This window comes from Mesocricetus auratus, unplaced genomic scaffold, assembly GCF_017639785.1.
Source record: "Mesocricetus auratus isolate SY011 unplaced genomic scaffold, BCM_Maur_2.0 Super-Scaffold_100008, whole genome shotgun sequence".
NCBI lineage: Eukaryota > Metazoa > Chordata > Mammalia > Rodentia > Cricetidae > Mesocricetus > Mesocricetus auratus.
The window spans coordinates 77,039,545-77,057,045 of record NW_024429192.1 but is presented as its reverse complement, the minus strand read 5'-3'; positions in this window follow the sequence as shown (position 1 = coordinate 77,057,045).

Sequence of the window (17,501 nt, the reverse complement as noted above, 5' to 3'; positions counted from 1 at the left end):
GAAACTCTCACTGTTAGCAGTCTCAAGTGGAGATTCAGCTGCACATATGGATCAAAGACAAAGAAATAAAACAGTCATTTCAGAATAGTACCATTAAAGAAGTAAATAAAGAAAGAGAAAGCAAATGTGAATCTCTACTGATTTCTTTTTATGTTACCATCTACCCTTGGTCATGGGACTTTCTCTGAAGTTTCTTAATGAATTCAGTGAGACACAAATGAGAAGTATTAATTACATTTATTTCCTGGGCAGGTCTTTGTCACTGCAGTGCTCATGGAAAAAGCTGGAACTTTGTTCTCAAAGCATCTGAGCTATAAAAAACTGATCATAAGGGAAGTGAAAATTCATTTCTAAAATTATCTCTTGCTATTACTTAGAAATTTATTTAGCACCTGGTCATGGGAATTACACCAGAACAAATAATATGCTAGGAAGGACACTGATTGAAGAGTAAAATTTATGAAAATGAGCAATGTAAAATTTATTCTTCTATCATCAACAAATCCAAGTACTATGGTGGAGCATCAGCCACAACAAAGATATTTTTACCTTCAGGTCCTAACCTAAAGCTACGGCACTGCTTTACATGCACCTTTCCAGTTCACATATTCCAGTTACCTTATAGAATCCAATATTTACATCAGTTCATAATACAAATTCTGTATGTACTTATGCATAGAGTACTGTTCTGTATTTGTGTTGGTTCTCCCCCTGTTCTCTGAATAAAAATTACCCCAAATGAAAAATGAAGTGGAAGACAGGCTTTTTTGGCTTATTTTGCTTCCTTTTTAGAAGAGATATTGTGTCATTACTGCAGTGTAGACATGGCAGGATTCTCAGAGCCACAGGTGGGGAGAGTTTGAGCTACAAACTCTTACAATATAGAACAAGGGACCTGAGAATGAAGGCCAAAGCCTAGAAAGATAGAACCTCCAATTGTCTGTGAGAAATAACCTACTTCCACCATATAGGCTCAGACTCTTAAAAGTCCTACAGCCTTCACTTATCACCAGAATCCGGTTATCACAAAAGATGAAATTGGAGCAAAAAGTGCAGTATAACTTTACAAACACCCTGAATTTCAGATTGATATTCAACATCAAAGATCAATACTGGGTTGATTTGGTCCCCACTAATGCAAATCATACTTTATTATCTCCTTGAGTAACCACATTTCCTCTGTTCTTGTTCAACTCCAAGCCATGTGTATGGATTTCCTCAGTAGAAGGTATCCTAGAAGATTTTACTCTCCTAGACAATATGCTGAGAATCTGAGTCTTCCTTACACTACCTAAGCCTATTTGTAAGCTACCTTGAACCCTTCATGTTTGTATTTTGCTTTGCTTCCAAAATAACAGAACATTTAAAATATAGCCCTATTCTACCACCATTTTAAATTGTAGCCTGGTCCATGGGGTATAGTTACAATGGCCTCTTGGTGATGGCCCATGGGATGATTCCTGTATTTGGGAAGTCTCTAGTAGGGATTCATTGGAGCAGCATTCTCAACCAGAAACACATCAAAGAACTTGTCTAAAAATAATCTTATTTTACATAAAATCCCAGTTCCATCTCCCTTCCATCTACCCACTCTCCCCATCATCTCCCCTTCCCACCTCTCATCCACTCCTCAGAGAGTGTGAGGCCTCCCTTGGGGGATACTCAAATCTGCCATATCATTTGCAGCAGGACAGAGGCCCTCCACCTATATCTAGGCTGAGTAAGATTTCTCCAAAGGGAATGGGCTCCTAAAACCAGTTCATGCACTGGTTCCACTGCCAACAATCCCGTAGACTGCCCAAGACACCCAACTTTCATACGACCTGTTTTGGTCCTATGCTAGTTCCCCAGAGGTCAGACTGGAGGCAGTGAACTCCCACTTGTTCAGGTCAGCTATTTCTGTGGGTTTCCCAGCATGGTCTTAACTCCTTTGCTCATTACTCCTCCCTCTCTACAACTGGTTTCCAGGAGTTTGGCTCAGTGTTCAGCTGTGAATCTCTGCTTCTGCTTCTATCAGCTACTGGATGAAGGCCCTATGATGGTATTTAAGGGAGTTATCAATCTCATTATAGGGGACAGACATTTAAGGTATCCTTTCTGCTATTGCTTAGATTCCTAGTTGGAGTTATTCTTTTGATTCTGGGGAATTTCTCCAGTGCCAGCTTCTATTTAACTCCACAATGGCTCCCTCTTTCACAGTGTATCTTTTTAGATCTTTCTTTTTCCTTCCCCAAACTCGACCTTTCTGATGTTTCATGTCCTCTTCCTCTCCATTCTCCCCTTTTCTCTATCCTAACTCCCTCCTCCTCCCTCCATATTCCCAATTTACCCAGGAGATCTTCTCACCTTTTCATACTCAGGGGGTTTCATGTATGTCTCTCTTAGTGTCCTCCTTATTTTCTAGCTTCTTTGGAGGTGTGGGTTGTAGGCTGGTAATCTTTTGTTCTATGTCTAATACCCATTTATGGGTGATTACATACCATATTTGTCTTTTTGTGACTGGGTTACCTTACTCAGGATGGATTCTTCTAGTTCCATCCATTTGCCTGCGAATTTCAAGATTCCATTTTTTTTGCTATGTAATACTTCATCATATATATATGTGTATATATATGTGTATATATATACATATATATATACTACATTTTCTTTATCCATTCTTTGGTTGAGGGGTGTCTTGGTTGCTTCCAGGATCTGGCTATTACCAATAATACCACTATGAATATAGTTGAACAGATGTCCTTGTGGTCTGAATATGCATCCATGGGTATATGCCCAAGAGTGGAATTGCTTGTTCTTGACGTAGATTGATTCCCATTTTCCTGCGAAATCACCATATTGATTTCCAAAGTGACTGTACAAGTTTGCATTCCCACCAGTAATGGTAGAATTTACCCTGTAGGGAGAGATCTTATGTACTCCTAGCACAGAACACACCCATTTGGGTTAAAAGAGATGGGAGGGAGGAGACTCTCTTCTTTGTGTTCAGATTGTGTCCTGGAGAGCAGTGTGGGGACCTTTGTTTCTCGGCTTTCTTGGTTTCTCATGTAAGTGACTTCTCCCTCAATAAAATATAAGACATCCCTACTTTGTGTAGCTTAATATTTCCATGATAGTTACCCTTACTACAATACTCCCCTGAATAAGCTTTCACTAGTGTTTTGGTTTTAGTCATTCAAGGGTACTTCCCACTTTTCTTCTAAGTGGCTCAGTATGGCTGAATTTGTGTTGAGTTCTTTGATCCAGTTAGACTTAAGTTTTGTGCATGGCAAGAGATATGAATCTATCTGTGATCTTCTACAAGTCAGTATCCAGTTATGCCAGCATCATTTGTTGAAGATGCTTTCTTTTTTCCATTGTTTAATTTTACTTTTCTCAAAAACCAGTTGTTTATAGGTGTGTGGATTAATATTAGGGTCTTTAATTCAATTACATTGGTCCACCAGTCTTTTCTTGTGCCAATACCAACTGTTTTCATTGCTACAGTTCCATATTAGAGCTTGAAGTCAGGGATGGTGATGCCTTTGGAAGTTCCTTTATTGTAAAGCATTATTTTGGCTATCCTGGATTTTTTGTTTTTGCATATAAAGTTAAGTACTGTTCTTTCAAGATCTGTGAAGAATAATGCTGGGATTTTGATGGGATTGCATTGAATCCTGTAGATTGCTTTTGATAAGATTGCCACTTCTACTATGTTGATCTTACCTACCCAAAAGCAGGGGAATCTTTCCATTTTCTGATATTTTCTTTAATCTCATTCTTTAAAGACTTAAAGTTCTTGTCATGAAGATCTTTCACTTGTTTGGGTAGAGTTACCTCAGGATATTTTATGTTATTGTGAAGAGTGATGTTTCTCAGTTTTCTTTCAACACCCATTTTTCATCTGTATATGAGGACTACTGATTTATTTTTCATTAATATTGTAACCTGTCAGTTTACTGAAGGTGTTTATCAGCTGTAGGAGTTCACTGGTAGGATTTTTTTGGTAATTCTTGTAAACTATCATATCATCTGCAATCAGTTAAAGTTTGAATTCTTCCTTCCTAATTTGAATCCCCTTGATTGTCTTATTGTTCTAGCTAGAACTTCAAGTACAATATTGGAGATAAATGGAGAGAGTGGACAGCCTGGCCTTGTTCCAGATTTTAGAGAAATCACATTGTGTTTCTCTCCATTTATTTTGATATTGGCTGTTGGCTTGCTGAAGGTTACTTTTATTATGTCTAGGCATATATTATCTATTTACTATTTTTGTATGTTTTATAGCTTCCAGTTATTGGTTTATGAGATTACAGAGTGTGTGGACAACTGGGTCTCTCTTTCTCTATCTGTATCTCGTGCCAATTATTTTGCAGTTTTCTTTCCATTCCTTAATTTTTTTGTATGCTGATCTGGTAATTTAGTTTTGTCTTTATTATATTATGTTGTATTACTTATATTATATTACTAGCCTTTAGATGCTTGCATATTTTCTAATAATAGAAATTTGCAATGTGCTTAGCATCAGAGGGGGAATAGGAAGAACTTGGAGTTGAGGAGGGATGGAACACCAAAATCAACATATGTAATGTGAGAAAAAAGTTATTTTCAATAAAAGGAGAAAAGGGCTTTTAAAAAGTCATAAAGGCACATAAATGAAAACTAGTAATAGTGTTTAGGTAAATAATGAAGAATCAGAATTATGAGCCAAAGGATCTTGTATGATGTCACTATTTATTAAAAATAGATTTTGATTTCATCCTGTACTTTCTGGTCATGGTTTTCCCTGTCCCAGCTAGTCTCAGCAACTCTCTAGTTCCCGCCAACCTTAACTCAACAGTCACTGTAATTAGAAAAGAGATATCTAAAATAAAATAATAAAATTAAAATAATCCATAATAGGACAAACATACAAACAAACAAATGAAAAGAAAATAATGGAAGATCCATGTTGATTTCATTTTGTATTTGCCATCTACTCATGGGCATAAGGCTTTTGCTAAAGTGTGATTTTACATTCAGTGGTACTCCATTGGCCAAAATTAAGTTCCTCTTTAATTTTACATCACTGAAGAAGTTAGTACTGTCTTGTCAAAACACCTGAGTTTATGAGTGACCGTAAGAGAAGTGTGAATTGTTTTTAAATAAGTTCATGTTCATTCTAACTTATAAATAGCTGGTCATAGAAAACATACATGGACAGGTAATATGCTAGGGAGGAACTTGGCTGTATGTAAAATTTATGAATATAAGCAAAGTCAAAGTTATTTTTCTTTGAACAAAAAATACAACTACAACAAAGATATTTCTACCCACAGATTCCAACTTAAATCAAAGGCACCTCTTTTATATGACCCTCTCCAATTCATGTATTATAATTCTCTTACAGAATATATCATATACACCAGTTCACAATACAAATACTGTAGGGATGGAACACCACAATCAAGATATGTAATGTGAGAAAAAATATATTTTCAATAAAAGGAGCAAAGCGTTTTTAGAAAGTCACAAAAACACAAAAGTGGAAACTAGTAAGAGTGTTTAGGTAAATAATGCAGAATCAGAATTATGAGACAAAAGATCATTCATGATGTTACTGATTATATTTTTTCTTCTTCATTAAAAATAGATTTTGATTTCATCCTGTACATTTAAAAATTTTTTATTTTAATTTTAAATAGCTTGTTTTACATGTCAATCCCAGTTTCCTCTCCCTCCCTCCTCCCGCACCCCCCCATGTCTCCCCTAGCCTCCCACCCTATTGCCAATTCCTTCCACATAGGGGATATCTAGAGTCTGTCATTTCACTCAGGGTAGGGTCCAGGAACTCCTCTAAGAGTCCAGGCTGAGAGAGCAACCCTACTTGTGTTATGGAAACACGATGTCTGTTTGTATTCGAGGGATAAACACTGATCCACTGCTCAGGGCCCCATAGGTTTCCCAGGCCTCCTCACTGACACTCACATTCGGGGGGTCCGGATCAGTCCCATGCTGGCCTCCCCTCTGTCGGTCTGGGGTCCAAAAGCTCTCCCCTGTTCAGATCAGCTGTCTCTGCTGGTTTTGCCAGCCCATTCTTTGCCAATTTGCTCATCACTACTCTCTGTCTGTCACTGGGTTCCTTGGGTTCAGTTCAGTGTTTAACTGTGCCATCCTGTACATTTTGATGATGTTTTCCCTGCCTCAGCTACTCTCGGCCACTCCCTAGTTCCCACCAACCTTAACTCATATGAGCATCTTCATTAGAAAATAGACATCTAAAATAAAAATAAAACTGAAATAATCCATAATAGGACAAACAAACAAACAGAAATCAATGGAAAATTCACATCGATTTCATTTTGTTTGGCCATGTACTCATGGGCATAAGGCTTGCGCTAAAGTGTGTTTTTACAAACAGTGATTCTATGGTGGCCAAAACTAAGTTTCTCTTTAGGTTTCCATTACTGAAGAAGTCAGTACTTTCTTCTCAAAACATGTGAGTTTATGAAAGAGTGACCTTAATAGAAGTGTGAATTATTTTTGAAAGAAGCTCATGTTTTTTCTAACTTATAAACAGCTGATCATGGAAAACACATATGGACAGATAATATGCTAGGAAGGAACCTGGTTCTATGTAAAATTTATGAAAATGAACAAAGTTAAAGTTATTCTTATTTTAACAACAAATGCAACTACTGAGGCAAGAACATCAGTTACAACAAAGATGTTTCCACTTTCAGATACCAACTTATAGATTTAGGCACCTCTTTTATACTACCCTCTCCAGTTTACATATTATAATTCTCTTATAGAATAAATCATATACCTAAGGCCACAAGAACAATTACTGTGTGTACTGATGCACAAACAATTGTTCTTCATTATATTAGCTACTTATTCTTCCCTGAAATGAATCATGTAATGGAAAATAGGCTTATTTTATTTTTTAAGCATGTCAGATTGTTATTGAAGGACAGAAACAACAGGATTCAGAACAGTTGTGGGTGGTGAGGTATCAACTTTTCACATAGTGGAGGACAAGGAAACTGATACTGAAGGCCAGAACCTAAGCTAAAACATCTGTGAGTAATAGCCTACTTCGACCCCATAGGTTCAAGCTCTTAAAAGTCCTACAGCTTCTGCATATCACCAGAATCTGTGTATCATAAAAGACAAAATTGGAGCAAGAACAGAAGTATCATGTTATAAACCCTGTGAATTTCAGATGCACATCCAACATCTAAAAGTAGTACTGGAATGATCTGACCACATTAGCATACTCAGTACTTTCAGATCTTCTTGGGTAAACTCATTACCTCTGTTATTTTTCATCTCCAAACCATGTACAGGACTTTCCTCAGCAGAAGATATCCTAGATGTTGTATATTCTCAAGTCTAACTTACAAGGACTTGAGGATTATTATTTTCATATTTCAAATTATTTTTATGTTGTTTCTGGTAGTGCATCTGTTGTCTCTATCATTATTCTAATTCCAGTTTTATTTTTTCATTTTTCTATTTCATTTTACATTCCAACTAGACTTTTCCTTCCACTTCTTCTCTCCTTGCCTCCTCCAACACTCCCTCACCTTCTCCAACCCTCTCACCTTTCAACTAGTCCAGTACCAATCCATTCCTTCTCACGGGTGAGGGCTCCTGTGAGGAGTCAACATAGTCTGGCTCATTAGGTTGGGGCAGGGCCCAGGCTCTCTCCCATGTATTAAGACTGAGCATGGCATCCCACCATAGGGAGTGGGTTCCAACATGCTAGTTCATGTACCAGGTTTGTATTGTGGTCCTACTGCCAAGGTGCCTTCTGATAGTCCAAGCTTCACAACTGTATCCCAACACAAAAGAATATATCTTCTTCTCAGCACCACACGGAACCTTCTAAAAAATCAACCACATACTTGGCAACATAGCAAACCTCAACAGGTACAAAATATTGGAATAACTCCATGTTCTTTATCAGACCACTATGCTCTAAAGTCAGAATTCAATAACAACACAAATTGCAGAAACCCTACAAACTCATGGAAATTGAATAATGCACATTTGCACCATTCATGGGTCAAAGAAGAAAAAAAAGAAATTAAAGTCTTCCTAGATTTCAGTAAAAATGAAGAAACAATGTACCCAAATATGGGACACTTTGAAAGCAGTGCTAAGAGGAAAGTTCATAGCACTAAGTGCTCATATAAAGAAACTGGAGAACAGTCACAATAAAGAATTAACAGCACAACTGAAAGCTCTAGTACACAAGGAAGGAAACTCACCACAGAGGAGTAGATGGCAGGAAATAACCAAATTGACGCTGAAATCAATGAAGCAGAAACTAGGAAAACAATACAAAGAATCAATGTAACAAAGAGTTGGTTCTTTGAGAAAATCAATAAAAGAGACAAACCTTTATCCAAACTTACCAAATAGCAGAGTGTGAACAACAAGTGACAGTGAGGAAATTCAGAGAATCATCAGGTCATATTTTGAAAACTTATACTCCACAGAATTTGAAAATTTAAAGGAAATGGACAATTTTCTGGATAGATATCATTTAACCAAAATTAAATCAAGAACAGATAAGCAGTTTACATAGATCTGTAACACCTAAGGAAATAGAAGCAGTAATCAAAATTCTCCCAACCAAAAAAAAAAAAAAGCCCAGGGCCAGATGGCCTTGGCGCAAAATTCTACCAGTAGGTTTCAAGGATGGTTCAACATATGAAAATCTATCAATGTAATCCACCATATAAACAAGCTGAGAAACAAAAATCACATGATCATCTCACTAGCTGCTGAAAAAGCCTTTGACAAAAATCCAACACCCCTTCATGATAAAGGTCTTGAGGGATAACAGGAACAGATCTCAACATAATAAAAGCCATATACAGTAAACATCAAACTAAATGGAGAGAAACTCAAGGCAATTCCTCTATATTCAGGAACAAGGCAAAGATGTTCTCTCTCTCCATACCTCTTCAATATTGTTCTTGAAGTTCTAGCTAGAGCAATAACACAACAAAAGGAGATCAAGAGGATACACATTGGAAAGGAAGAGGTCAAACATTCAGTATTTGCAGATGATATGATAGTTTACAAAAGTGAACCAAAAAACTCTACCAGGGAACTCCTACAGCAGATAAATTCCTTCAGCAAAGTGGCAGGATACAAGATCAACTAAAAAAGTGTTTCTGCCCTCTACCCTGAATGTGGGGCAGGAATAGACCGGCTCTCTCCAGGCTCCTGGTCTCTTGGTTGTCCAGGGGTGAGTCAACATGGCTGTGCTCCAAAGGCTAGAAGATCTGAGAGAGGGCAAGCGGGAGGAATTTGGATCTAAGATGGGTGCCTGAGCTCACCTCTGTCCTCTTTCCTGAGTGTGACCTGAAAAACTCTACTAGGGAACTCCTACAGCTGATAAATACCCTTAGCAAAGTGGCAGGATACAATATCAACTCAAGAAAATCAGTAGCCCTCCTATATAAAGATGATAAAAGTGCTGAGAAAGAAATCAGGGAAACATCACCCTTTACAATTGCCACAAAATACATAAAATACCTTGGGGATAATGCTAGCCAAACAAGTGAAAAACCTGCATCCCAGGAACTTTGAGTCTTTAAAGAAAGAAATTAAAGAAGACACCAGAAAATGGAAGGATCTCTCATGCTCTTGGATAGGTAGGATCAATGTAGTAAAAATGGCAATCTTGCCAAAAGCAATCTACAGATACAATTGTAAAGAGAGGCTATTTCTTTCCTTGAGAGAAGCCTTCTCGCCAGCCTGGTTCTAGTGCCACATCAGTCCCAAATAAACACACAGGAGGCTATATTAATTATGAAGCTGTTGGCCTTGCTTGTTTCTTACTAGCTACCTTTGACTTAAGTAATTACCCCATAATTGTTAATCTAAGTATGTCTCTTACCAGAGAAGTTTCCGGGCTTCCTACCCCATGGCGTTACATCTCAACTCTCTGTGTTTCTCCTTCCCAGAGTCCTCCTGGACTCCTAGTCCCACCTATCTACATTCCTATTGGCCAGCAGTGCTTTATTGACAAAGGACTTCCTCAACACACAATGCAATCTTCATAAAAATCCCAGCACATTTCTTCATAGACCTTGAAAGAACACTCTCAAATTTATATGGAAAAACAAATGATCCGGATACCCAAACAACACTGTTCAACAAAGCAAGGTCCGGAGACATCACCATCCCTGACTTCAATCTTTATTATAGATCTATAGTCCTGAAAACAGCTTGGTATCGGCACAAAAATAGACAGGAAGACCAATGGAATTGAATTGAACACCCGCATACTAAACCATACACATATGAATAATCTTTGATAGAGAAGCTAAAATTTTACAATGGAAAAATGAAAGCATCTTCAACAAATGGTGCTTGCCTTACTGGATGCTGGCATGTAGAAGACTGCAGATAGATCCATGTCTATCACCATCCACGAAACTTAAGTCCAAATGGATCAAAGACCTCAGCATAAATCCAGTCACACTGAACTTCGTAGGAGAGAAAGTGAGAGGTACCCTTAAAATAATTGGTGCAGGAGATTGCCTTCCTGAACACCAGTAGCACAGACGCTGGGATTGACAATTAATAAGTGGGACCTCCTGAACCTGAGAAGCATCTGTAAGGCAAAGGACACAGTCAACTAGACAAAAAGGCAGCCCACAGAGTGGGAGAAGATATTCACTAACCCCACATCTGAAAAAGGGTTTATCTCCAAAATCTACAAAGAACTCAAGAAGCAAGTCTCCAAAACACCAAAGGATCCAATCAAAAAGTGGGATACAGAACTAAATCGAGAATTCTCAATAGAGGAGTCCAAAATGGCTGAAAGACACTTAAGAAAGTGATCAACATCCCTAGCCATTAGGACAATGCAAATCAAAACAGCTCTGAGATGTCATCTTACTCCTGTCAGAATGGCTAAAATAAAAAACACCAATGACTGTTTATGCTGGAGAGGATGTGGAGAAAGGGGAATCCTCCTCCACTGCTGGTGGGAGTGCCAATTTGTACAGCCACTTTGGAAATCAGTATGGAGATTCCTCAGGAAAATGAGAATCAGTTTTCCACAAAGACCCAGCAATTCTACTCTTAGGCACATACCCAAAAAATGCACATTCATACTACAAGGATGTCTGTTCCAGTATGTTCATAGCAACATTACTTGTAATAACCAGATCCTGGAAGCAACCTCGATGCCCCTCAACTGAAAAGTGGATAGAGAATATGGTACATTTACACATTGGAGTACTACTCAGTGGAAAAAAAATGGAATCTTAAAATTTGCACTTAAATGGATAGCACTAAAAGAAAACATCCTGAGTGAGGTAACCCAGTCACAAAAAGAGAAACATGGTACGTACTCACCCTATTTTGTTGATTTTCTTGATGAACCAACTCTTTGCTTTGCTGATGGTTTGTATTGTTTTCTTGGCTTATACTTTATTGATTTCAGTCCTCAATTTGATTATTTCCTGTCAGCAACTCCTACTGAGTGAGTTTTCTTCTTTTTGTTCTAGAGCTTTCAGTCGTGCTATTAATTTTCTATTGTGACTATTCTCCAGTTTCTTGGTGTGGACATTTAGTGCTATGTACTTTCCTCATAGCACTGTTTTCAAAGTTTTGGTATGTTGTGCTTTAGTTTGCATTTACTTCTTGGAAACCTCTAATTTCTTTTTTTATTTCTTCTTTGACCCAGGAATGGTACAACTGCATATTGTTCAATTTCCTTGAGTTTGAAGGGTTTCTGAAATCCGTGTTTTTGTTGAATTCTAACTTTAAAACATGGTAGTCCGATAAGATATAGGGCGTTATTCCATTTTTTTGTATCAGTGGACATTTGCTATGTTATGGAATATGTTCCATGTGGCATTGAGAAGAAGTTATATTCTTTTGTGTTTTGATGGAATGTTCTATAGATATCTGCTAAACTCAATTGTGTCATAACTTCTGTTAATTATTTTTGTCTTTGTTAAGTTTCTGTTTGGTGGTCCTGACTAGTGGTGAGAGTGGGGTGTTGAAATCTCCCAATGTACGTGTGTGTGTTTTTATGTGTGATTTCAGTTTTAGTAATGTTTCTTTTACAAATGTTGGTGTCTTTGTATTTGGAGCATAGATGTTCAGAATTGAGACTTCATTTTGATGGATTTTTGCTGTGATGAATGATGAATATGAAATGACTTTCTTTATCTCTTTTTGATTAATTTTAGTTTGAAGTCTATTTTGTTATATATTAGGATTGTTTTGCTAGCATGTAAAAGAAGATTGGAAAATCTTTTACCAACTGCTAACTCAGAGTTACTGTCTGTCTTTGATTTGAGTTGTATTTCTTGTATGCATCAGAAGGATGGATTCTGTCTTTGTATCCATTCTGTTGGCCTGTGTCTTTTTATAGCTGCATTAAGATCATTTATATTAAGAGATATTAATGACAATTGATTGTTAATTCTTGTTTGTTTTGGATTTGTTGTTTGTGGTGGTATTGTATGTTGATTCACCTTTTTTCCTTTTGGCTATTGGTAAAGTGGGGTTATCTATTGCCTAACTTCCTTGGGTTGGAGTTACCTTCCATAACTTTCTGTGGGGCTGGGTTAGTGGATTTGTATTGTTTAAACCTGGATTTGTCATGGAATATAATTTTTCTCCATCTATAGTGATTGAAAGATTTTCTGGTTATAGTAGTCTGGGCTGGCATCTGCCATCTCTTAGTTTTGGTAGATTATCTATGCAGGACCTTCTGGCTTTCAGAGTTTCCATGGAGAAGTTAGGTGTGATTCTGATAGGTTTGCCTTCATATATTTCTTGGCCCTTTTTTTTCGTTGGTTTTAACATTCTTTCTTTATTCTGTATGTTTGGTATTTTGATTATTATGTAGTGAGTGGATGTTTTTTGTTCCACTCTATTTGGTGTTTTGTATGCCTCTTGTACTTTCATTTGCATGTCTTTCTTTAGGTTGGGAAAGTTTCCTTCTATGATTTTGTTGAATATGTTTTCTGCACCATTGAGCTGGCTTCTTTGTCTTCTTCTATACCTATTATTTTGAGGTTTGTCCTTTTGATGGTGTCCCATATTTCCTGGATGTTTTGTATTAGGGATTTGTTGGACTTAGGTTTTTTTTTGGTTGATGAATCTATTACTCCTAGTGAATCTTCAACACCTGAGATTCTCTCGTTCATCTCTCATATTCTGTTGGTCATGCTTGTGTATGCCGTTGCTGATCATTTACCCAGCTTTTTTGTTTCCAGCATTTCCTCAGACTATTTTTTTAATTGTCTCTATTTCTGTTTTCAAGCCTTGCACTGTTTGAATTCTTTCCTTCACTTGCTTGTTTACCTTTTCCTGAATTTCCTTGTTTTAAGAGATTTGTTAATTGCTTGCAATTTTTGGTTTGTCTTTTCTTCCATTTATTGAAATATTTTGTTTGCTTTTTCTCCCATTTCTTTAAGTGATTTTCTCAGTTCCTGTTTGGGGGTCTGTATCATCTTCATAATGTTAATTATAGAGTCATTCAATTCTGCTTCCTCTGTGTTGGGATATTCACATCTCGCTTGTGTGGAGTCTCTAGACTCTGGTGGTGGTGTCATATTGATGTTTTTGTTGTTGAACATGTTCTTATACTGTCGTCTTCCCATCCTTTCTTCCATTGTGTGCCAATGGAGTTCCTCCCTCTTCTGGTGGGTATGGGTCCAAGGTTCTCTTCCAGTGGATGCCAACAGGTCCAATACCCTGATGACTGTCCTCTTCCTATGGGTGCAGGTCGGACTAGCACTGCAACATCAGCAGACTCAGAATGGCCTGGTATGCTAAGATGGGTTCCCCTGTGTGCAGCTCCCAGCTAACCTTTGATATTCTTAAAGAATAGGTATAATGGGGCAGAAGTGCACTCTGATAATGTATGGAGTTATAGAAAATGGGAGGAGAATCCATAACATCTAAGCTATGGGGAAATATTTGAAGGAAATCCATCATTTCATGAGGTGTTTTATAAAGCTAATGTTAAGTCAGAGCATGATTGGCTCAAGATCTTTGACTTGCATCATTGAAGATGGTAAACAATACATGCCAAGGAGGGGAGGGGGTCATATGATACTTTATTAGAGAGAGAAGTCACTTACATGAGAAACCAAGAACTGAGTTCAGTCCATTTGGACTTAAGTTTTGTGCATGGTGATATAGACATGGATCTATCCGTATTCTTGTACATGCCAGCATCCAGTTATGCACCAGCACCATTTGTTGAAGATGCTCTCTTTTTTCCATTGCATAGTTTTAGCTTCTTTGTTGAAAATCAGATGTTCATATATGTGTGGGTTAATATCAAGGTGTTCAATTTGATTCCATTGGTCTACTTGTCTATTTTTGTGCCAATACCAAGCTGTTTTCAGGAGTATGGCTCTATAATAGAGCTTGAAGTCGGGGATGGTGATGCCTCCAGATGTTGCTTTGTTGCATAAGGTTACTTTGGCTATCCTAGGTCTTTTGTTTTTCCATACAATGTTGAGAATTGTTCTTTCAAGGTCTGTGAATAATTATGCTGGAATTTTGATGGGGATTGCATTGAGTCTGTTGATTGCTTTCAGTAGGATTGCTGTTTTTCTATGTTGATCCTACCTATCCAAGAGCATGGGAGATCTTTCCATCTTCTGGTGTCTTCTTGTAGAGAGCTGTGAAGTACTGCACCTTTAAGATGGCGCTGGCTTCCACCTTCTGCTAGCCCGATAGCAAGTGCTCTCAGTGATACACAACTCCATATTTGGCTTGGGCTGAAGGTTAGGCTTGCTTCTGCGTATGTGGACCTATCTGCTGTCATCACGTGGCTTACCGGGGTTGGCCACCCAATGGCCTCTTTAAGCTGTGAGCAGGCACTCCCCGGGGTCAGATTGTTCAAGGTTCCTGAATAAACTGCTTAAAGAAGAGTCCGAGCATTGCGTCTTCCTTGTTGGTTGAGGCGTTCGCAACATCTTCTTTGATTTCTTTCTTTAAAGACTCAAAGTTCTTGCTATACAGGTCTTTCACTTGTTTGGTTAGCATTACCCCAAGGTATTTTATGTTGTTTGTGGCTATTGTAAAGGGTAATGGTTCTCTGATTTCTTTCTCAGCCCTTTTATCGTCTGTATATAGTAGGGCTACTGATTTTCTTGAGTTGATCTTGTGTGAGTGTGAACATGCAAATTAACAAAATCAGAAATGAAAAGGGGGACATAACAACGGACTCTGAGAAAATTCAGAGAATCATCAGGTCATACTTTGAAAACCTGTACTCCACAAAATTCGAAAATTTAAAGGAAATGGACAATTTTCTGGATAGCTATCACTTGCCAAAATTAAATCAAGAACAGATAAGCAATTTAAATAGACCTATAACCCTGAGAAGGGTTATGGGAGGAGATCTCCTAATTGGATTGGACAGGGGAGAGAAGGGAGAAGAAAGGTAGCTGGGAGAACAAGAGGAGGACACAGGAGAGCAGGAAGAGAGGAGAGGAGAGAAGGATGAGAGATACCATAATAGTGGGAGCCATTATAAATTGGAGGAGAAATCTGACACTAGTGAGATCTTCACAGATCTACAAGAATGACACCAACTACCTACCGTAAATGTCCTCCCATGAAAATGAGATTGATGACTACCTTATATGCCATTCTAGAACCCTCATCCAGTGACTGACCCAAGCAGAGGCAGACACTCACAGCTAAAAACTGAACTGAACTCCTGGAACCCAGTTGCAACAGTTGCAACGAGGAGTGATGAGCAAAGGAATCAAAACCAGGCTGGCAAAACCCACAGAGGCAGCTGACCTAAACAATGGGGAATGCATGGTATAATCTGGATCAGGCATGGTACTGATCCAGACACCTCCTCACCACCCCCAACCTGAGTGTCAGAGAAGAGGTCTTGGCAATCTATGGGAACTTGGAGAGTAGATCAGTATTTATTTCTGGCATAGAAATAGACTCTGGGAGCCCATTCCACATGGAGGGATGCTCTCTAAGCCTGGACACATGGGAGAGGACCTAGGCCCTGCCCGGGATGATATGACAAACTCTGAAAATTCCTCATGGAAGCCCTTACCCTCCCTGGGGCACGAAGGGAGATGGAGTGGGGTGGGGTGTTGGAAGGATTGGGGGGCCAGGGGAGGAGGGGAGGGAGAGGGAACTGAGAGTAACACGTGTAAAAAATTAAATAAAAAACAAAAAATGAGAAAAAATAAAACCTTTCAATAACAAAAACAAACAAACAAAAACCCCAAAAAACAAAGTTGTGCAAAACATTAAGAGCTAAAGTTTGAGCAAATATGTTTAGCATCATTAAGGTGAGTTTTGTTTAGTAAGATGAAATGTGAACCCATGCTTGTCTGGACCATGTTCTAGAACCTTTACAAAGAAGGAAAGTAAAATAAGCTGTTGGTTAGCTCAGACTTCTGTATAAAGAACAAGCACCTGGGGCTTTGAAAGAGAAGCCAGTTGATATCCAAGGACCCTTTGTGGCATTCCTGAATCATTTCCCAAATCAATGTGTTTAGTGACATAGAATGACTAGCAGCCCCTTTAAATCAGGGAGTACGCATATTTAGTGTACTGAAGGACCTATTTTTCTTTGTGAAAAGTACTCTATGAGAAAGAGTTGATGCTGCATAATTAGTAAAAAGCATTTTAGATTTGACCTGAGAATTTAAGATTACCTGTTTTTTCTAAGCTATTAACAGACACTGTAGTAGTAAAGAAAGCTAAAGTCTTTTCTTCTATGGGGATATTGAACTCTATTCTGTTTAAAACAAAGAGAATCAGGAGTGGGAAATTTTGAGGACTGCTTTCTCTTAAATTGCTCACCAGACATGAATATTTTGTTTTTTTAAATTTTAAATAGCTTGTTTTACATGTCAATCCCAGTTCCCTCTCCCTCCCCTCTTCCCACACTCCCCTTCCCCCCCCCCACCCTCCCACCCTATTGCCCAATCCTTCCACATAGGGGATATCAGAGTCTGTCATTTTACTCTGGGTAGGGTCCAGGCACTCCCCTAAGAGTCCAGGCTGAGAGAGCATCCCTCTTTGTGCTATAGGCACACGAAGACTGTTTGTATATCAGGGATAGACACTGATCCACAGCTCAGGGCCCCATAGGTTGCCCAGGCCTTCTTGCTGACACTCACATTTGGGGGGGTTCCAGATCAGTCCCATGCTGGCCTCCCCACTGTCAGTCTGGGATCCAAGAGCTCTCCCCTGTTCAGATTAGCTGTCTCTGCTGGTTTTGCCAGCCCATTCTTTGCCAATTTGCTCATCACTCCTCTCTCTCTGTCACTGGGTTCCTTGGGTTCAGTTCAGTGATTAATTGTGTGTTTGCCTCTGCTCCCGGATGGTTATAGACACCAAGTTCATTATCATGAATGGGCATTCGAGGTGGTCTCTCCACTATTGCTTAGCTTGCCAATTGGTGTTATCCCTTTAGATCACTCGAGGTCGCTCTGGTGCCTGATCTGTATTCGATCCTATGATTCCCTCTTCCCCCTATTCTACCACACCCC